The sequence below is a fragment of the Peromyscus leucopus genome, chromosome 22 (assembly GCF_004664715.2).
Source record: "Peromyscus leucopus breed LL Stock chromosome 22, UCI_PerLeu_2.1, whole genome shotgun sequence".
In the NCBI taxonomy this organism is placed as follows: Eukaryota; Metazoa; Chordata; class Mammalia; order Rodentia; family Cricetidae; genus Peromyscus; species Peromyscus leucopus.
The window spans coordinates 36277900-36298900 of NC_051081.1; the positions used below are offsets into that span (position 1 = coordinate 36277900).

At 42.8% G+C, this 21001-nt stretch overlaps 1 protein-coding gene across 3 annotated transcripts in view; it reads left to right on the top strand.

Moving 5' to 3' along the window:
* Positions 1-581: 581 nt before the first annotated feature.
* LOC114696955 (zinc finger protein 512-like) overlaps positions 582-21001 on the top strand; it is a 36427-nt gene continuing 16007 nt past the window's right edge. For 2 of the 3 annotated variants that reach the window (XM_028874956.2, XM_028874975.2), the window contains exons 1-2: positions 582-764; positions 1295-1353. The gene's annotated coding sequence lies outside the window, so the exon portion shown is untranslated. The remainder of the gene's footprint in view (positions 765-1294; positions 1354-21001) is intronic. The other variant, XM_037198107.1, reaches the window with a different exon arrangement.

The following is a 21001-nucleotide window of genomic DNA, read 5'->3' on the forward strand; positions in this document are numbered from 1 at the left end:
CACAGTTATTCTGAGAGGAGCCGGCAAGGTCACAATGAGGGACCCCATCACAGTACCAAGGAGAGGCTCAGGGGTAAGGAGAAGCCCAGACATAGCCTGTCTATAAAGACTTCAAGACTTATAAACTCCTAGGGACTTATGCCTCCTAGGGACCACACCAAAAAATAATCCAGAAGCTGGACAAGTGTGGAGACACGAAGTTAGTAGATAAGGAGAGACCTGCCCGTTAATTACAGCCTGCACATCTTCACCTAGCCGCCCTTTCTGCTCAGCCACTGCCTGCACCCTCAGCAATGAAAGAGCTTTCTGGAGGGGACTGAGAATGGGTCTGTAATTTAAGATCAATAAAGGGGCAATAATCGAACTCTTTGCATCCCTAAGATCACTTGTGGGGTGGGTGGGAGTAGGTGTGCAAACTGCCGGAACTCAAGGGTTGGGGTTCAGGAGGACCCCTTACTTAAACCTTCAGACTCCGCCCACTTGCTCCAACCCTGCGGCCCGATGGCCTCCCTAAACCTCCTGTCGCCATGGGGCGGGGTCTCAAAAGCATCAGAAGAGGCGTGGTCACGTGACTTTCCCCGCTGCAGCCCCCTCTGAATCTGCTAGGCGGAAGTAGATGTTCAGAACAGGGCTAGTCGCCGCCGAGACCACATCCGGGAGAGGCGAGGAGAGCGGAAGTGGCGTTGGTCTGGCCGGAGCCCTTGGGTGAAATTGTTAGGCGTGGAGGGGGAGTGATGTCTTCCAGACTCGGTGCAGTCACCGCCGTGAGTTTCTTGGTGTGACCATTATACTTTAGAGATAGAACTGTCGAGCCGCGAACACCAGGGCCCTTGCTTTTGTCCCGAACTCGGAGTTGGTTTTATCAGAGCCCATCGTAGGCCCCACCCTTTTATATCAGAGCCACTTGCCCACCGTTTCTCCCCCATTTTTAGTTCTGCCTGTTCCCCGTGTCCTCGGACTCACTTCCTCGGCAGATCGTAATTAGTTATCTTCCTTCAGCATCCCCAGTGCCTCCCGTTTCCTTTTCTTATTTTTTTCCCGTCTCCGTTTTCGATCCCTCCTCTAGGATAGGGCTTTGAGAATGGGCAAAAATGAAAGCCCCGATATTGTCAGCCCGCCTTCACACTGTGGAAATATAGCATGGCACATGTTTCCTAGGAAGTGTCACCCACCTTCCTTCCATTTGAAGTAGTTGCCCGCGAGAGCTTCCCGTCTAGGCACAAGGGGGAGTCATCTCTCGGTGGATGAGGTTCAGAGGTCCCTGGCACTCACTCGTGTGCTTGTGATTTGCTAGACCCCGGGACCCACAGCCTTTAAGCCACAGAGGAGCACCAGGATCGTGGGAGCTAAGAAGTAAGTGAGGTTTTCTGGGGACATTTTTGAAATTGTGTAGACAGTGCTGAGAAAGATGTTTTGTGTCTGCACTTTGGAGCATCACAGCCGCCAGCCAGGTATGGTTTTGGGGCACTTGAGATGTGGCTAGTGCAACTGAAAAACTGAATTATAAATTTTATTTAATTTTAATTGACTTAAATTTCAGTAGCCATCTGTAGCTAGTGGCTCCTGGATTGGACAGTGCAGGTATAAACCTAGTGTGGGGGAGGAAAACCTGGCTTGCAGTAAAAATGCACATTATAGTAAAAATGGAATATGTGATTCATTCAGTTAGTGGTAGTCCTGCAACCCCCCTCCTCCACATCAGATGTGTGCTCATAATTAATTTGATGAACTTGGGAGGGAAAATAAAAACAGCTGTAAGGAACCTTTATATTTTCAAGCTACTTAATTGTGGCACTGATTTATTATTTTGTGTAGTGAATGTGCTAAGTTTTTCTATGGCTAATACAAAAGGAAAGATCCCTGTTCGCCTTGGACCTCCCTGATGAATTCCTTCATTTAGACAACATTTCTTAAATGTCCGCTCTGTGGCAGCTGTGTAGTAGTTTGGGCATACAAGCATGGGAAACGGCATACAAGCTAGGTAAGCATAGCAACACAGTCTAGTGTAATAGGAAAAAATCAGTTCTGAGGTAGGGTCTCACTATCTGGAAACTCACTGTGAAGCCTAGGCTGGCCTCTAACTTGCAACAGTCCTGCATCTGCCTCCTGAGTGAGTACATGCCCGTGACACAACACACGTGTTTTTTGTTTGAGACAGGGTTTCACTCTGTGGCTCATGCTGATTAGAACTGACTATGTAGCCCAGAATAGGCCACTGGTAGACTGAGGTTTGAAAGTCAAAGAATAATGTTATTAGCTAGCTAGGAGACTCAACCCTTCTGTCCCAAGAGAAGAGCGTTTGAACAGGTAAAAGAAGTTGATACTAACTAGTTCTGTATCATTGGCGTGGAGGATGGCAGGGGGTGGAGGGTATTTTAGGGACATCCTTTAGAGAAGTTAGCAGGAGCCAGGTCATGGGGCATTATGGCATGCTAAGGTGTTGGAATTGTAATTATCATGAGGGGAAAGGTCACTTTTGAAGAGATGGATTGAAAGGTGAGTGGAGACTGGTACCAAGACAATTATAATAACCTAAGAAAGAAAATAAAGCATGGTGCATGATGGTAACCATATTAGGGATGTGTATGATGATTGGAGGGGAGAGGTAAGGGTGCGGAACATAGGGTGTCTCCAGGTTTCTGTCTTTGGCGACGGTTGGCTTTGGATTCATAAACCAGACCATTTTTGAACAAGTAACATTAGCAAAATGAATGGATTTGGACTTCATTTGAAGAGTTGATCTAAAGTACAGACTTGAGAATTATCTACTGTAAAAGAAATTGGAAACTTATTTTCCTCCACGAGATGAGTGTATTCATAAGCTCGTCTAGGGATTATGGTAAAAGCAGTGTTTCTTAGTGTGTACCTTGGATTGCCTGGAGAAACTTAACTAATATGAAGGTAAATGGGCCGCCCGCCCATCTCTTAACCGGGATTGGACTCATCAGGAGCACTTAAAAACCTTTTCCGAGTTATGCATTTATTTGATGTGTTTATTGTTTTGCTCACATGGATGTCACCTGTGGAGGTCAGGTCATAGGATCTCCTGGAGCTGGAGTCATGGATGATTGTGAATCACCATGTCGGTACTGGGAATCAAATCTGGGTCCTCTGCACAAAAGTGTTCTTAACCACTGAGCCCTGTCTCCAGCCCCGGCCATACTCAATCTGACTTAATTATCTTCTTAGAGATTGCAGAGTTTGGGGGCTGACGGTCTGCAGTGAGACCTGAAGAGAGGGTGAAAGCATGGGGATACCAGTCTTTAAGATGAATAGACTAGGAAGGATTGCAGACGATGCTGAGGTGAACCAGAATGCTTTTAAAAAATGAAAGCTAAATATTTGCACCTAAAAGAATAGGCTAGAGGCTCTTAAAAATGCTTACTCTAAAAAGAGTTGAAAATAGGCTAACTTGATCATTTGTGTGATTAGGAGCTGAGACTTGTTACACCAGTGATAAATTCTAAAGTTGCTAATCATGATAGGCGTTGCATCATGACAAAGCATTTTCTTGTTTAGGGTTGTCATTTGTGAAAGTTTGAGATTAGTATTGTTTTTAATAAATAAAACTGTCTTGGGTTGGTAGACGGCACAAAATACTTTAGACATGTTTCTACTAAGTATTTTAAAAAATAAGACAGTAACCTAGGAGAGAGAGTTTCTTAGCCATCTTGACTTAATCCACCATATATTAATCATGCTGATCCTGTGAACTACTGATTTTTCCATGCTTATGCTTATTCATGAGATAGAAGTCGGAGCTTTCTTGTCCTCTGTTGATAGTAAAACAATTCTCCACAAGACTTTTCTAACAGGAATCACCTGGGACTTGTCTCTTAATGGTCTGTTGGTGATGTGAAGTCTTTATTGAATAGAGATTGCTCCTGTTGTTTGGAATGCTGTTTTACTCCTAGAGGTCTGTCAGTTCCCATTATTAAGATATAATTGACATACAGTAGATGCATTTGCTTCATGTGTACACTATGAACAATTTTGATAAGAATTGATAAGAACAAATCTATAAAACAGCAATCACAAGGACAGACATTTCTGTCTATCCCCCAGTTTTTCTATGTTTATGTTTAATTTTATGTGTGTGTTTTGCTTGCTCATATGTCTGTACTATGTGTGTGTCTGGTGCCTGCCAAGGCCAGAAGAGGGCATCAGATTCCTGGAACTGGAGTTACAGAAGGTTGTGAGCTGCCATGTGGGTGCAGGAATTGAACCTGGGTCCTCTGCAAGAGCAGCCATTGCTCTTAACTGCTAAGACACCTCCCCAATCCCTCCAAAGTTTTTTTGTTTCCTTTTTGTTTTTTTTCTTTTTTGAGACAGGTTTTTTTTTTTTTCTATGTAGTCTTGGTTGTCCTGGAACTCACTCTGTAAACCAGGCTGGCCTCGAACTCACAGAGATCCACCTGCCTCTGCCTCCCAAGCTCTTGGTGTTAAAGGTGTGTGCCACCACTGCCCAGGTTTTTTTTTTTTCTTTTACAATACAATTCAGTTCTATATATCAGCCAAGGATTCCCTTGTTCTCCCCCTCCCGCTCCCCCCCTTTTTTAAGATTTATTTTTATTATTTTAAATTATGTTTATGCATTTGTATCTGTGTAGTGTTAGGCATGTGAGTGTTGTGTCCACAGAGGCCAGAGGGGTTGGATCACCTGGAGCTGGAGTTACAGGCAGTTGTGAGCCTCCCAGTTTGTGTGCTGGGAACTGAACTTGGGGCCTCTAGAAGAGCAACAAATGCTTTTAACTGCTGAGCCATCTTTCCAGCCCCTCCCCAAAGTTTCCTGTGTTCTTTTACAGTCTGTTCCTCCCTTCACTCCTGTCCCTAGGCCAGTGGTTCGCAACCTGTGGGTCATGGCCCTTTTGGGGGTCACATATCAGTTGTCCTACATATAAGATATTTATTTATTTTAAAGATTTATTTATTCATATATTTCATGTATATGAGTGCTCTGTCTACATGCACACCAGAAGGAATCTGATCCCATTACAGATGGTTGTGAACCACTATGTGGTTGCTGGGAATTGAACTCAGGACCTCTGGAAGAGCAGCCAGTGCTCTTCACCGCTGAGCCATCTCTCCAGCCCCATATCAGATATTTATATTGCGATTCGTAACAGTAGCAAAATTACAGTGATGAAATAGCAATGAAAATAATGTTATGGTTGGGGTCAGCACAACGTGAGGAGCTCTAGTTAAGGATCGCAGCCTTAGGAAGGTTGAGAACCCCTGCTCTAGACACTAATAACTAACTGTACAGTGGTTTCCATGTTCTGCAATCACATAAGTCACGTCTCACTCCCCTTGTCTTTGAAAAATGCTATTTCTTAACAGAACACTAATTTTGATGTGTGAATAGTTATTCATTGCCAAGTAGAATTCCACTACAGGTACATCACCATTTGTGTAGCCATCTACCTTTATGGAAATTTGGGTTGTTGGGTTATTTTTCATGTGAGGAATTACAGTCAAGTTGTATGAGATTCATGTGTCAACCTTGTGTAGACAAGTGTTTTCATTTCACTTGGTAAATATCTAAAATAGCATTTACCATCCTGTGTTGATTGGGTCATATGACAGCATTGTGTTTCACTTTTGTTATTTAAAAATTGTTTCCATACCACATATTTTGACCATACTTCCCTCCCTGACTCCTACCAGACCCTTCCCACTTCCGTCCCACCCGACTTCATGTTCTCTCTTTCTCTTCCCCTCTCTAAACGAAATAAGAAAATAGGAAAAACAACAAAAAGAATATGATCTGGCTTCCAAAGTAGTGTGTGTGTGTGTGTGTGTGTGTGTGTGTGTGTGTGTGTGTATGTGTGTGTACGTGTGTGTGAGTGTGTGTGTGTGTGTGTGTGTGTGTGTGTGTGTGTGTGTACATATTTGCTAATAGTTGCATGGGGTGCTCCTGTGGTTAACTTTTATTATAAGTAACACCGAGCATCTTGCTCAGTATCTTTACTGACCACTTTATCTTTTTCTGTAAAGAATCCATTTATGTTCTTCATTGTTAGTTTTTTTTTTTTTTTTTTCCCCTTTTGGTATCCCTCCCATTTTGGGTGCTAGAGATCAAACTCAGACCTGAAGCATGCTAGGTAAGTGTTCCATCCACTGTACTACATCCTAGGCCTAATTAAAAAAAAAAATCAAGATGTCTTATTTCTGATTTGTAGTGTATTTCTTCTCGGTTGTGGTTTGTTCTTTTCTTTTTTTTTTTTTAAGACAGGGTCTCACTATGTAGCCCTTGCTATCTTAGAACTCAAGATATAGACCAGGCTGGCTTCAAATTCACAGAGATCTGTCTGCCTCTGCCTCCCAAGTGCTATGATTAAAGGCGTGTGCCACCCACTATGCCTGGCTTTTTCATATTCCCAGTGGTGTTTTTTGAAGAACAAAAGTTTAAAATTCATCATTAAAAATTATTCCGTGTTTTGGGGTGGTAAGAAGGCTCAGCAGGTGTCTTACCTGTCAGCACCAAGCCTGACAACCTGAGTTCCAACCCCAGGACCTACGTGGAAGAAAGAGAATGGGCTCCTGAAAGGTGACCTCTGACCTTCAAAACACACAAGCCTCCCCCCAAATAAATACAAAATATAATTTTTAAAAATTGGAGAAAGACTTAAAAATTAATTTTTGGACTACAAAATTTACTTTTAAAATAAAATAAAATAATAAAAGATAAAAACTAAAACATTAGAATGGGACAAAAAAAAAGAGCCCAAGAGAAGGCACAAGAAACAGACCCACTCGTTTACACACTCAGGAATCCCATAAAAACACTAAACAGGAAGCCGTAATGTATACACAGAGGACCTGGGGTGGACTCCTGCAGACCTTGCGCATGCTGCTTCTGTCTGTGTGAGTTCGTATGAACTTTGCTCCTGTTATTCAGAGGGTCTTGTTTTCTTAGTGTCCATCATCCCCTCTGGTTCTTAGATTCTTTCTGCCTCCTCTTCAAGGTTCCCTGAGCCCTGAGAGGAGGGATTCATGGAGCCATCTCCTTTAGGGCTGAGTGTTCCAAGGTCTCTCACTCTGCATAAGGTCTGGCTGTGGATCTCTGCATCTGTTCCCGTCTGTGCAGGAGGAAGCTTCTCTGGTGATGGCTGAGCAAGGCACTGATCTATGAGTCTAGCTGAATGTCATTAGGAGTCATCATTTTATTCTTTCTCCTTTTTTTTTAGAACAGCAGTATTTGGTTTTCCCCTAGGTCCCTGGGCTCCGGTCTCAGGTCCTTGGTCACCTAAGCAGTGTCGGGTATGGGTTCCATCTTGTGGAATAGGCCTTAGGTCAGATCAGCCACTGGATGGTCACTCCCACAGCTTTGTGCCCCCTTTGTAGTACTGGCATACCTTACAGACAGGACCCATCGTCAGTCGGAGAAAGGTTTGTGGCTGGGTTAGTGTTTATGTTTCTCTTTGGACAGTGTGCAGAGAACCGTCCTGTACCACAGATGCTAGAACAGAGGGGTGAGGCTCTAGGTAGGCACCAGCTCAACTTCTCCATGTTCAATACATTGTGGAGGTCTTGTCTTCAGCGATGGGGCCTTGCCTTCAGCTTGTAGAGAGTAATCGATAGTCGTGGCAACAGCCTGGATTTTTGGGGGATTCCCATGGGATCTCTTTGGCCAACAACTCAATTATATGTAACTCAGTCACGTGACTAGAAGCTTCATTTGGTGACATGGCCAGTTGGGACTGTGTCTCTCCTATTATTTGGCAATTTCGGTTATATGGCCTTCATATATGAATATATTTTAGGAAGCTTTTACTGTATTGGGTTTCCAGACTATCCCTCAAATGGTTCTTAAAATTAGTTGTCTCTCCCTGTATTCCCTCCCTGGTCCCCCTCCTCCCCATTTGATCCCCCCATTCAAGCTTCTTGATTCCACCCATCATAACTAACTTTACTTTCCTAGCAAGATCTGTCTGTCCTCTCTAGTCCCTTACTCAATACCTAACCTCTGTGGTTCTACAGTTTGTAACTTGCTTATCATTGACTTAACGGCTAATGTCCACATATAAATGAATACTTACCATATTTCTCATTCTGGGTCTGGGATACCTCACTGAGGATGACATTTTTCTAGTTCCATTCATTTACCTGTGAATTTCATTACTTCATTTTTTTTTTTTTTTTTTTTTTTTTTTAGTGGCTGAGTAATACTCCATTGTGTAAATGTACCATTCTTTATCCATTCTTCTGTTGAGGGAAGTCTAGATTGTTTCCAATTTCTGGCAGTTGTGAATAGAGCAGCAATGAGCATGGTTGAGCAAGTATCTCTGGGGTAGGATGAAGCATCCTTTGGGTATATGCCCAAGAGTGGTATTCCTGGATCTTGAGGTAGATTGATTCCCATCTTCCTGAGGTACTGCCACACTGATTTCCACAGTGGCTGTACAAGTTTGCATTCCCACCAGCAATGGATGAGTGTTCCTCTTAGCCCACATCCTCGCCAGCATGGCCTGTCAGTTGTTTTATTCACCAGACATTCTGACAGGTGTAAGATGGAGTCAGAGTCATTTTGATTTGATTTTCTCTGATGGCTCAGGATGTGGAACCTTTCTTTAAATGTTTCTCAGCTATTTGAGGTCCTCTTTGGAGAGTTCTCTGTTTAGATATGTACCCCATTTTTAAATTGGATTACTTGGTTTTTGATGTCTAGTTTCTTGAATTCTTTATATATTTTGGTTAATAGCCTCTATCAGAGGTGTTGTTGTAAAAATCTTTCCCATTCTTTAGGCTGCTGCTTTGTCCAAATGACAGTGATCTTTGCTGTTCCAAATGACAGTGTCCTTTGCTGTGGCAAATGACAGTGTCCTTTGCTGTTCCAAATGACAGTGTCCTTTGCTGTGGCAGACCTTTTCAGATTCATGAGGTCCCAGTTACTAACTGTTGTTCTTAGTGCCTGCACTATCGATGTTCTGTTCAGGAAGTTGTCTCTTGTGTCAGTGAGTTCAAGGCTATTCTCCACTTTCTCTTCTGTTAGGTTCAGTGTACCTGGTTTTATGTTGGGGTCTTTGCTCCATTTGGAGTTGAGTTTTGTGCAGGGTGATAAATATGGAATCTAGTTGGACTGTTCTACATGCAGCCATCCAGTTTGACCAGCACCATTTGTTGAAGATGCCGTCTGTTTTCCCAGTGTGTATTTCTTGCATCTTCATCAAAAATCAGGTGTCCAAAGGTGTGTGGATTTGTGTTTGGGTCTTCAGTTAGATTCCATTAATCAACATGTCTGTTTTTTTGTTATCATGCTGTTTTTCTTACTATAGTTCTATAGACTTGAAATTGGGGATGCTGATACCTCCAGCAGTTCTTTTATTATTCAGGATTGTTTTACTATTCTAGTTCGTGTGTGTGTGTGTGTGTGTGTGTGTGTGTGTGTGTGTGTGTGTGTGTGTTTCCATATGAAGCTGAAAATTGTGCTTTCAAAATTTTTGAAGAATTGTATTAGAATTTTGAATCTGTAGATTGCTTTTGGTAGGGTGGCCATTTTTTCTCTGTTAATCCTGCTGATCCATGAGCATGGGAGATCTTTCCATCTGCTGATACCTTCTTTAATATCTTAAAAGTTTTTATCATGCAAGTCTTTCACTTGTGTGGTTAGAGTTACCCCAAGATATTTTATATTATTTGAGGCTATTGTGAAAGGTGTTGTTTCAGTCTGTTCGACATTTGTATATAGGATGACTACTGATTTTTGTGATTTAATTTGTATCTAGCTACTGTGCTGAAAGTGTTTATCAGCTGGAGGAGCTTCCTGGTAGAAGACTTAGGTTCACTGATGTATACTATCATATCATCTGCAAATAAAAGTAGTTTGACTTCTTCCTTTCCAGTTTGTATCTTCTTGCTCTCCTTCAGTTGTCTTATTGCTCTAGCTGAGACTTCAAGTACTATATTGAATAAGTATGGAGAGAGTGGACAGCCTTGTCTTGTTGCTGATTTTAGTGAAATTACTTTGAGTTTCTGTCCATTTAAGTTGATGTTGGCTCTAGAGTTGCTGTAAACTGCCTTATTGTGCTGAGGTATGTCTCTTGTATCCCTCATCTCTCCAGGACTTTTATCACGAAGGGTGTTGTATTTTGTGAAAGGCCTTTCCTGCATTTCATGAGATGATCATGTGGTTTTTGTCTTTCAGTTTGTTTATATGGTGGATTACATTTATTAATTTATGTATGTCGAATGTCCTTTGGATTTTTTCCTTTGATGAGTATGTGGTATCCTTCTTTATCTCTTCTGAGTAGTTTTAGTTTGAAGTCTGTTTGTCAGATATTAAAATAGCTACCTCAGCTTGCTTCTTAGGTCCATTTGCTTGTAATATCCTTTTCTATCATTTGATTCTGAGGTGATGTCTGTCCTTGATCTTAAGGTGTGTTTCTTGGATGCAGCAGAAAGATGGATCCTGTTTTCTTATCCATTCTGTTAGTCTGTGTCTTTTTATTGGGGAATTGAGACCATTGATGTTGACAGATATCAATGAGCAGTGTTTTTGATTCCTGTTGTTTTGTTGTGGGGTGTGTGTGTGTGTGTGTGTGTGTGTGTGTGTGTGTGTGAGAGAGAGAGAGAGAGAGAGAGAGAGAGAGAGAGAGAGAGAGAGAGAGAGAGAGAGAGAGAGTGTGTGTTTTCCTTCTTTTGATTTGCTTGTTTGGGATTATTCCTTAAGGTTGGAGTTTTCCTTCTAGCACCTACTGTAAGGCTTGATTTGTAGACAGATATTGCTTAAATTTGGTTTTATCATGGAATGTCTTATTTCCTCCATCTATTGTGTTTGAAAGTTGCTGGATATAATAGTCTAGACTGATATCTGTGGTCTCTTAGAGTCTGTAGAACATCTGCCTATGCCCTTCTGGCTTTTAGAGTCTCCACTGAGAAGTCAGTTGTTATTCTAATAGGTCTGCTTTTATATGTCTTTTTTCTCTTGCAGATTTTGATATTCTTTCTTTATATGTTTAGTGTTTTGATTGTTATGTGCCGGGGAGACTTACTTTTCTGGTCCAGTCTGCTTGGTGTTCTGTATGCTTTTTTTATTTTTTATTTATTTTTTTGGTTTTTCGAGACAGGGTTTCTCTGTGTAGCTTTGCGCCTTTCCTGGATCTCACTCTGTAGACCAGGCTGGCCTCGAACTCACAGAGATCTGCCTGCCTCTTGCCTCCTGAGTGCTGGGATTAAAGGCGTGTGCCACCACCGCCCAGCTCTGTATGCTTCTTATACCTTGATAGGGAAATTTTCTTTTATGATTTTGTTGAAAATATTTTCTGTGCCTTTGACTTAGGTTTCTTCTCCTCCTTCTGTTCCTGTTATTCTTCAATTTAGTGTTTTGATAGTGTCCTGGATTTCCTGGATGTTTTGTGGCAGCATGTCTTTAAATTTAACATTTTCTTTGACTGAGGTATCCATTTATACTGTCATATCTTCAGTGCCTGAGATTCTCTCTTCCACATCTTGTGTTCTGTTGGTGAAGCTTGCCTCCGAGTTTCCTGTTTGAGTTCCTGAATTTTTAATTTCCAGATTTTCCACAGTCTAGATTTTGTTATTGATTCTGTTTCCACTTTCAGGTCTTGAACTGGCTTTCACAGGCACATTGCATTCTCAAGTATATCCTACACAGAGGAACACACCCATACATACAAAATTGAAAATAAATAAAATTATAAGAATCTTTACATTTCCTATGGTATTAGGAGTTTGGCTAAGGCTCTACATTAAAAGTTGAATTCAGCCGGGCGGTGGTGGCGCACGCCTTTAATTCCAGCACTCGGGAGGCAGAGTCAGGTGGATCTCTGTGAGTTCGAGGCCAGCCTGGGCTACCAAGTGAGTTCCAGGAAAGGCGCAAAGCTACACAGAGAAACCCTGTCTCGAAAAAACAAAAAAAAAAAAAATGTTGAATTCATTGTTTCCTCTAGGTATTATAACTCATGTACATCCTTTCCCAGTCTATTTAGATCTGCTCCTTTGCTTAAACGTAGAAACCTCCCAAACACGTAGATTCCTTCCATCACCTGCCATGTTGTAGCCTTTGGATGTATTGTCTATGTATAGTCTTCAGAAAACTTACCAAACAATGTTAACATTTTGCTTTAAATGATTTTTTTAAATGTTACCCAAGCTATTTGTACAAGCACACATTCTCTCCCTCTCTGAGATGGTTTTGCTTATTAGTCTACCCGGCCTTGAACTTTGCATCCTCCTGCTTCAGTCTTCCTAGTGATGGGAACACAAGATGTGAACCATCATGCCTGTCTGTTGCAGTCTTCGTTCTTTTTTTCCCCAGACAGGGTCTCACTCTGTAGCCCACGGTGGACTTGAACTTGAGGCAATTCTCCTGTCACCCATAAGTACTGGGGTTATAGGTGTGAGATACCACGTCTGGCTGTCTGCTGCCTCTTCCTTCTCCCTTACCAACTCTTCTTCACTTCATTGGCGTCTGTCACCTCTCCTGACAGGAGAGTGGACTTCATTGGCAGCCTTCCCCCATTCCAAAGCACCAAACTCAGCTCTTTATTTTTTGTCCCACCTTGAGGCAGCCGATACAGTAAACAACATCCCCCAAAGTTTCGTGTGCAGCATTGCTGACTCCCACTGGTCCAGGACCACTCTCCTTTGATGTCTGTTCATGTTTCTGTGAATTGATGAACTGACAACATGGCAGATGTTGTCCTTCCTCTTTTACTGCTGGGATAAAAATGAAGCTCCGGGAGCAAGGACTAGGACTGGGCATGGCCCCTGCAGCCTGACGCCTGAAGTGGGAAGTGCCATTCCAGACCCAGGAGGCAGCTCAGGCCAGCAGTTAACCACAAGATAGCCTTGGAAGAAATAACCACTGTGTGTGTGTGTGTGTGTGTGTGTGTGTGTGTGTGTGTGTGTAGGGGGGGGGGTCGTGGTGGTGGTATTGGGGAATGTCAGGAGGAATTTAATGCTTCTTTTTAATTAATTAACTGGCTCTAATTTTTTAATGATATGTAATTTGTGCCTCACCCCCTTCTCAGAACCCAGAGTTCTCCAGACTGCTGAATGAAGCAGGCAAGCATAGGTGGTAGTTTGGCAACCTGGGACTCCACTTGGTTTGGACTATGCACACACCCCTCTGCTAACAATGTGCTTGAAATCTGAGACATTTACCCACACGTACAACACAGTGTCAGCTTCTCTCCAAATAATGCACCTATCCTGCACTGAGATGCATGCATACCCTCTCTGAACTATAGAATAAGTTCCTCCTCCCCTTAACAATCATCAAACATAGACAGAGTCTATTGAAAAGTATTCTCAGTACATATGCCTGAACTGGTTTAGGGTAGGTGCACAATAAGGTAAACTTTGTCTTCAAAGTGAACTTTTAGGGAAATCTATTTGCTATCTTACACATATTTATAATTTGGCTTGGATATGATTAAAATCAAATGTATTATGGGATGGGGCATGCAAACTAGAGAAATAGTTATATAACTTAATCTGTCAATCAAAGTAGAGGCATCCAAACTATCTCCCTTAGCAACCCAATTCCCCCTTCTCTTGAACCCCATAAAAGAAATCCCAAACAGTAACTGGAGCCTTTGAGGACCTCCATTCCTGTGGCTCATTGTCAGTCCTGATCTAATCTGTCCCATCAGTTTGCCTTGAATAAAGTTTGTGTTTCTTTGCAAATCCGTGTGAGCCCCTTATTTCAGTCTGGTGAATGAGAGGCCAAGAACCTGGAAACACCGGCCTAGACTGCAGCTGCCGCTAACAAAGCCAAGGTTACAAATGTATGGCAGCATTTCTAACTCCCTTCACGTTCATTAATAAATCTTGTGTTTAAGAATAATCATTATTGGGGTTGGGAATTTAGCTCAGTGGTAGAGCGCTTGCCTAGCAAGCACAAGGCCCTGGGTTCGGTCCTCAGCTCTGAAAAAAAAAAAAAAGAATAATCATTTTTAGGCTGGCCTGGTGGCACAGGCCTTTAATTCCAGCACATAGGAGGCAGAGGTGGGTAGATTTCTGTGAGTTCAAACTTGGCCTGGTCTTTATAATGAGTTCCAAGACAACCAGAACTATGTAGAGAAATTACCATCTCAAAAACCAACCAACTAAAAGTGAAAATAAAAGAATCATTTTTAAAAGTTTGCAAGCATGCAAGAACAGCCTGGGCTACAGAATGAATATGAGGTCAGCCTGTGCTACATGAGGCTCTGACAAAAAAAAAAAAAAGAAAAGAAAAGTTTGCAAATACTTGTGACAGTGCTTTCATAGCTCCCAAACTGAAAACAATCCACATGTCCCTCCATGGCTGAATAAATAAGCTGTGAGAGTGGATCCCCCCAGTGGAATAGTGAAATGTCGTTGAGTTATTATTTTTAACCATTGAACACACATAGCCCAGGACAACTTCCAGGAGTCAGTTCTCGCCTCCTGCCATGTGGGTCCCAGAGACTGAACTCAGGTTTTCAGGCTTGGCCAGCAGGTGCCTTTACCTGCTGGAGCCATCTTGCTGGTCCTTGATAATACTTTATGGGGAAAAAATGATCTATGTACACACGTGTGTGAGTGTCTGCTGTATATGTACCGGTGCCTGTGGAGACTCAAAGAGGGCATTGGCTCTCCTGAAGCTGGAGTCACAGGAGGTTGTCAGCTGCCCTTTGTAGGATCTGAACTCAAGTCCTCTGGAAGAGCAGTAAATGCTTTTGACCACTGGGCCATCTCTCCTACACCTTAATAATGTGTTTTCAGCTGCTTCAAAGATAGCACATTTTAGAGGTGGGGGGTGAAGGCATTAAACTGGACATCACCTCTCTTGCCTTAATGTTACATTTCATGCTGGACTGCATAAATGACCTGGTAGGCTTGTCAGCTGTGTATGAAAAAAAAAATCAATAAATGAAAATAAGGTGATGATGGCTGCTGTATCCCCTCATGTTCCTATGGTGAAGGAATCAACACTTCTCTAAATCCAGCCTTCCCCACAGGAACTCATCACTACCATCTATAATTAAGTCCTTCAGGCCATTGCTAATACAATTGAGGAGGGATTATATAACAAAAAAAAATCTTTTTGCAATACTGAGAATTGAACTCAGGGCCTTCCACACACTAGGCAAGTGCTCTGCCACTGAGCTATATCCCCAGCCCTAAAAATGATAATCGGCAAATAATAATAGGGGCTCAGAGTCTGGCCTAGTAGTAGAGTGTATGCTTAGCATAAGCAAAGTTCTGGGTTTAATCCCCAGGGCCACCCCCCACAAAGTATTTTTAAAAGCCCTTGTGGTATGGCAGAAATGGGAATCTAATCATATTTAACATCTAACTCTTTGCCACATCGTTGAGTGGAAACATCCCCACAGCTGCACTGGGACTGACCACACCTCCTGTGTTGTTCCCAGAGTGCTTCTAGGTGAACATAACACTCTTAATGCCAACCCCAAGCCCAAACGAACTGTTATGTAGGACAATTAGGCCATTCCAAGACTGTGACAGCCCAATGGCCTGTATCCGCTTACGAAGATTACAAACCCTGTAACCATGAAAAGACTCTAAGGAAAATGTCCCTACCATATAAGCTAAATAACCAGAGTGGTCATCAAAAAAGAATTTCTTCACAGTTGGCTGATGAAGTGAATAGGAGAGACTAGCCCTGGGGACATTCAAAAAGTTTAAATTTCCTAACACAGGATTTATGGGTAACAGACTAATGAGTAGCATATGGATAATAAATACCCTTCCTTCTCCTTTGGGCCAGAAGGAAGGGATCTGGGACATTGCTAACATTTCATGCTGTTTCTGAATTTATACCACATAGAAAATTGGCTGTGTAAAGTAGACATGGGGAGTCACCACGTTTTGTTTTCTTGATTAAACCTAGATGTTTGCAGTGTGTCTTCCTCCTGGGCCCTCGAGATTCTTGTAGATGTATTTGTTGGCTTCACATTCATTTGATGTCTGCTGTCCAGACCGGCAGTGCTTCCACACAGTTGTCCTGACAGATGATTCAACAAATTAATTGGGCTAATCAACACTACATTGAAAACCAGCTCTCATAGGCAAAAACATATCTAAGGTAGAATCAACCACACGTTTATAGAACCCTGTCTTTACAGCTTTTAGTGATTTTGGTGATTAATGTTAGGGGGCTGGAAAGATGGCTCAGCAGTTAAGAACACTGCTCCTGCAGAGGACCTGAGTTCTATTCCCAGCACCCACACCAAGTCACTCATAGCTGCCTATAACTCCAGTTCTGTGGCATCTGACACCCTCTTCCAGCCTCTGTGGGCTTCTACACATATGTGTTGCACATATACACATTCAGATGCACATACACATAATTAAAAATACAAAAACAAAATCTTGTCTTGTTGGTTGCCAGCCTTAGCCTTCAATGGCTGAGCCATCTCTCCAGCACAAAGAGAAAACTCTAAAAGCCAAAATAAATATTCAGATCAACTTGAAAGACCCACTGCTCTGTAATACAGTGATAAGTAGCCATCAAACAAGTTTTGGAGCTGTCCACTCGGTGAGTAATCACCAGAAGTGAGTATGTTTTTCAAAGCTCATGCTTAAAATCCAGACTCTGTTAGCTACACGTGGCCCTAAATGCCAGCCAATCAACAATGGCCTCATCCAAGGAAAGCCCTTTTACAGATGATGATAAATGCTTATGCCTCTAAATCTAACAATACTTGAACTCCAAACCTTATGTATGATTAACAGTGTGTTGTGCAAGAAGAGATTGCAAGAGACCTGTGTAATTTTCCTTTCCCACAGATAGCAATAGTTCAGTTCTTCTTTCAGGTACTAAATAGGGGTCTTGTCATCCTTAGACCATATATCACCGAGTACCAGGCTGGGCAGTGTGATGAAGTGCTCTGCAGCACATCAGTGTTTTCTGCTTGTGCTCTGGGGGAGGGATTTGATATATTCAGGAGGCCTCACATGAGGACTGCGGTCTGTGCAAGACTTTGACCAGAGTGTTTCCAGGCTTTGTGCCTGGTTTCAGCCAAAGGGGAAATGTTTCCATTCCATGGCTGTGAACAGCAAACACGAACAGAAGAGGGAATTGTCGTTTGAAAGTGTACCAAACGGCTTCAACACAAAAGGTAAGAGGAAAAACCCAAGTAATAAAATCCAGCTGTGCTGGCCGATCTTGCTCCAAGGATACAAATCTTCGCAGCATGTTCCCATCTGATATGTCGTTTAATGCTATAATCCTGAAGCCTTCTAGAGGCAAAGCGAAGTATGATTTCCTGGTACATGACACAACTGGAAACCAAATGTGTCAGTAAGACATCAAGCCCTGGGTATCAATATTCCTCAAATCACAGAGATCATTAGCATCAGAATTACCATAAGTGGTGGAGGGGGATTGACCAATGGAATAGTCACTCAGAAAGCTGAGGCAGGAGGATTGCTCCAAATTCCTGAAATTCAAGAATAAATCGGGGAAGGAAGTCATGAGGTCTCACATTCCCTGAGGATCTGTAGGCAATGAATGATTGCTGGGGGAGGGAGCGGGGAGAGAGATGTCTTCGTGGTGTGGCCACAGGTGAGTTACTCGTGCTTTTATGATCAACCCCATTACACTCATTGGGACACACACACTAAAGATAAGAAAGAAGCTGGGTAGTAGTGGTGCACACCTTTAATCCCAGCACTCAGGAGACAGAGGCAGGTGGATCTCAGAGTTCAAGGCCAACCTGGTCTACAGAGTGGGTTTCAGGACTGCTGGGGCCAAAAAAACCAGTCAATCAATTAATCCATACAAACAAGAAAGAAAAGAGGAGGAGGAAGAGTAGTTGGCCAGAGGAAAAGGATCACCAGGAATGGGAGGGTAACAGGAATGAATATGGCCAAATACATTATATACAGCTATAAACTGTCATAATGAAGCCTATTATATATAATAAAAACATTAAAAAAGAATAGGAATTGCCTAAGCAACCACTAAAAATACATTTCTATGCCCTCCCTGCTTTTAAGAAATCTGCATGTTAATGAGTTCCTCAAACATTCATCAACATTCTAGAGATTGAGAGGGACAGATATCTACCACACACCCTGGTAAGTGGTAGAATCCAGTCCTCCTGAACAAGTTCCCTCTCCTTCCACATAACCTGTTGAACATGGGTAGATCCACTACAGGTTCCTGTTGGTGACTGCTCTGAGTGGTTTGTAAGGTAATCCATCAACATCGTATCAAGCTCTTTAATGTGGTTCATGATACAGGAAGATCAAATAGAGATGCTGTCTGTCTGGCTTGTGTGCAAAGCTAAGCAGGGTTTCAGAGTTGCTCAACAAAAACTTCTACTTTAAAATTTTTTGCTTCAAGATGACACTGTCTACTTTCCCATTAAACAGAACGCAATCATTTTCTAAAGTGTGTTGAAACATGCTGTCAAGAGCAATTTGGGCCACATGAAAACTACGAAGTTCACCTAACTTTCCTATATAGGATTGAATTGGTAAGTGTTAGACCAGGGGGCACTTTGAAACTTGACTATGGAGCTGAGATGGCTCAGCAGTTAAGAGCACTGACTGATCTTGCAAAGGAAACAGGTTCAGTTCCCAGCCCCCACATGTGCTATTGGATGTCTTGCTGTATGCTGTGAATATGTATGGCTCCCACTGGATAATAAATAAAGCTGTTTTGGCCTATGGCAAGAGAGCTTACAGCCAGGTGGGAAATCCAAGCGGAGATACAGAGAGAAGGGCCGAGTTGAGAGACGCTAGTCACCACCAAAGGAGCAACAAGATGCCAGCAGACAGGTAACACCATAGCCTTGGGGCAACATATAGACTAATAGAAATGGGTTGAGTTAAGTTATAAGAGCTAGCTAACAAGAAGCCTGACCCATAGGCCATACAGTTTGTAATTAATATAAGCCTCTGAGTGATTATTTTATTAGTGGATGTGGGACTGCGGGTGGGAGAGATTCAGTTGGACCTCAGGGCCGGACCTCAGGACAAGAGAAACATCTGGCTACACACATGGGCTCACAACTGTGTGTAACTCTAATTCCAGGGTATCCAACACCCTCTCCTGGATTCTATGAGCATTGTATGCACATATACATAGACATACATATATCCACATACAGGTGAAAGCTGACTATGCCTGGTCTGAATAAGCAAATTTGTAACTTCAGCCAATCTGTGCAAAGAAGGATAATCAGATACTCAGTATCTGTCCATTCTTTTTTGGTTGTTTGTTTCCAAGACAGTTTCTCTGTGTAGTCTCAGCTGTCCTGGAACTCAATACATAGACCAGTCTGGCCTCAAACTCAGATATCCACCTGCCTCTGCCTCCCAAATTCTGGGATTGGATTAAAGGCTTGTACTACCAATGCCCATCCAAGAAGTGCATCTTTAAGAATGTCTTACAGAAGGCCGGGCGTTGGTGGCGCACGCCTTTAATCCCAGCACTCGGGAGGCAGAGCCAGGCGGATTTCTGTGAGTTCGAGGCCAGCCTGGGCTACCAAGTGAGCTCCAGGAAAGGCGCAAAGCTACACAGAGAAACCCTGTCTCGAAAAACCAAAAAAAAAAAAAAAAAAAAAAAAGAATGTCTTACAGAGTCAGACAAAATTAGAAAAATTTTAAGGCTTAATATGTTGTATGCCCCCTCAACCCCACCACCATGGAAGCCTGAAATTCATTATTGTAAGGGTTCTAACTATGTTTAGTGTTTAATTAGGGGCAAGTGAGACAAAGCATGCTTTTTCCCCTGGGCTATTTCTATACATGGATGATGCAAAGATATTGGAGCTGCTGGGATTGGCCAACAAGCAAATTCATGGAAACTTTGATGTCAAGAGTTCCTGTCTTCCTATTATCCAGGACCTTCTCACCCATTCTCTGCTTTCCCAACCTCCCACAATGCCTTAGTTTTAATTCCTTGTTGCTGTGATAGAAATAGGCTTACAAAAGCAACTTAAGGGAGAAAGGGCTTGTTTGGTTCACAATTCCAGGCTATCACCATTGCTGTGAAACCAAGGGAAAAGGAACCCGAAGCACACAGTAACATCGCCTCCATCCTCTAGAGCGGAGAGCAGTGAACCACATGGGAACTTGATGTTGGTTGCTAAGTGGGCCTTGAGGGGCCATGCCACCCACAATAGGCAGGTCTTTTCATCTCCATCAACATAACCCAGATAACCCCTGCAGACATGACCATGGGTCAACCAGATCTAAATAATCCCTAGTGGAGACTCCCTTCCCAAGGACTGGAGATGGTGTGAAGTCGACAATTAAAACCGACCAAAACATATGGTTTCACCAATTCAGAATTAGGGAAAGTTTTGCTTGAACATAAAATTTCAGCTGCCTCAGTAGAGGTAGAATAAACATAGCTGATGAGGATCTCGGTGAGCAGGCAAAGACAAGAGCATGGTGTGTGGTAGTATTTGCTCTGCCCATGACCTTGGGCTATAGGGCCGGAAGGAGGCGGTGCTTCTTGCCATTCATGAGCCCCTTCTCCCTGCTGTTTTCTTCCTGGTCTGATCAAATTGCTGTCCAGTCAGAAGAGAGGACAACTTCAGTTGTTTACTCGGTTCTGTATTCGTGAGTGTATTTCCTCAATTTATATCTTAATAAATCCCCATTGCCCATTAAATAGACTCACATGGATTGATTTTTCCGAGACAGTGTTTCTCTGTGTAGTTTTGGTGCCTGTGCTGGATCTCGCTCTGTAGACCTGAGCTCGAACTCACAGAGATCCGCCTGGCTCTGTCTTCAGAGTGCTGGGATTAAAGGCGTGCGCCACCACCGCCCGACCACATGGATTGATCTTAACAGTAGTGTGGTTCATCCTAGCTGCCCAAAAGGGGTGGGTGAGGGAAGGGAACCCATGAAATTAAGGGAGACGGGCTGGAGATACAGACTAACAGCCTATTTCCCTATTTCCCTTTCTTCCTGGTAGCTGTCACACTGTCATGAGATCAAGTGGCCATGAGCCATGATCAAGGAGCAAGCACAAGGTCCAGGACATAGATACCAAGAACTGGTAACAGTTGCCAGTTAGGTGTTGGAG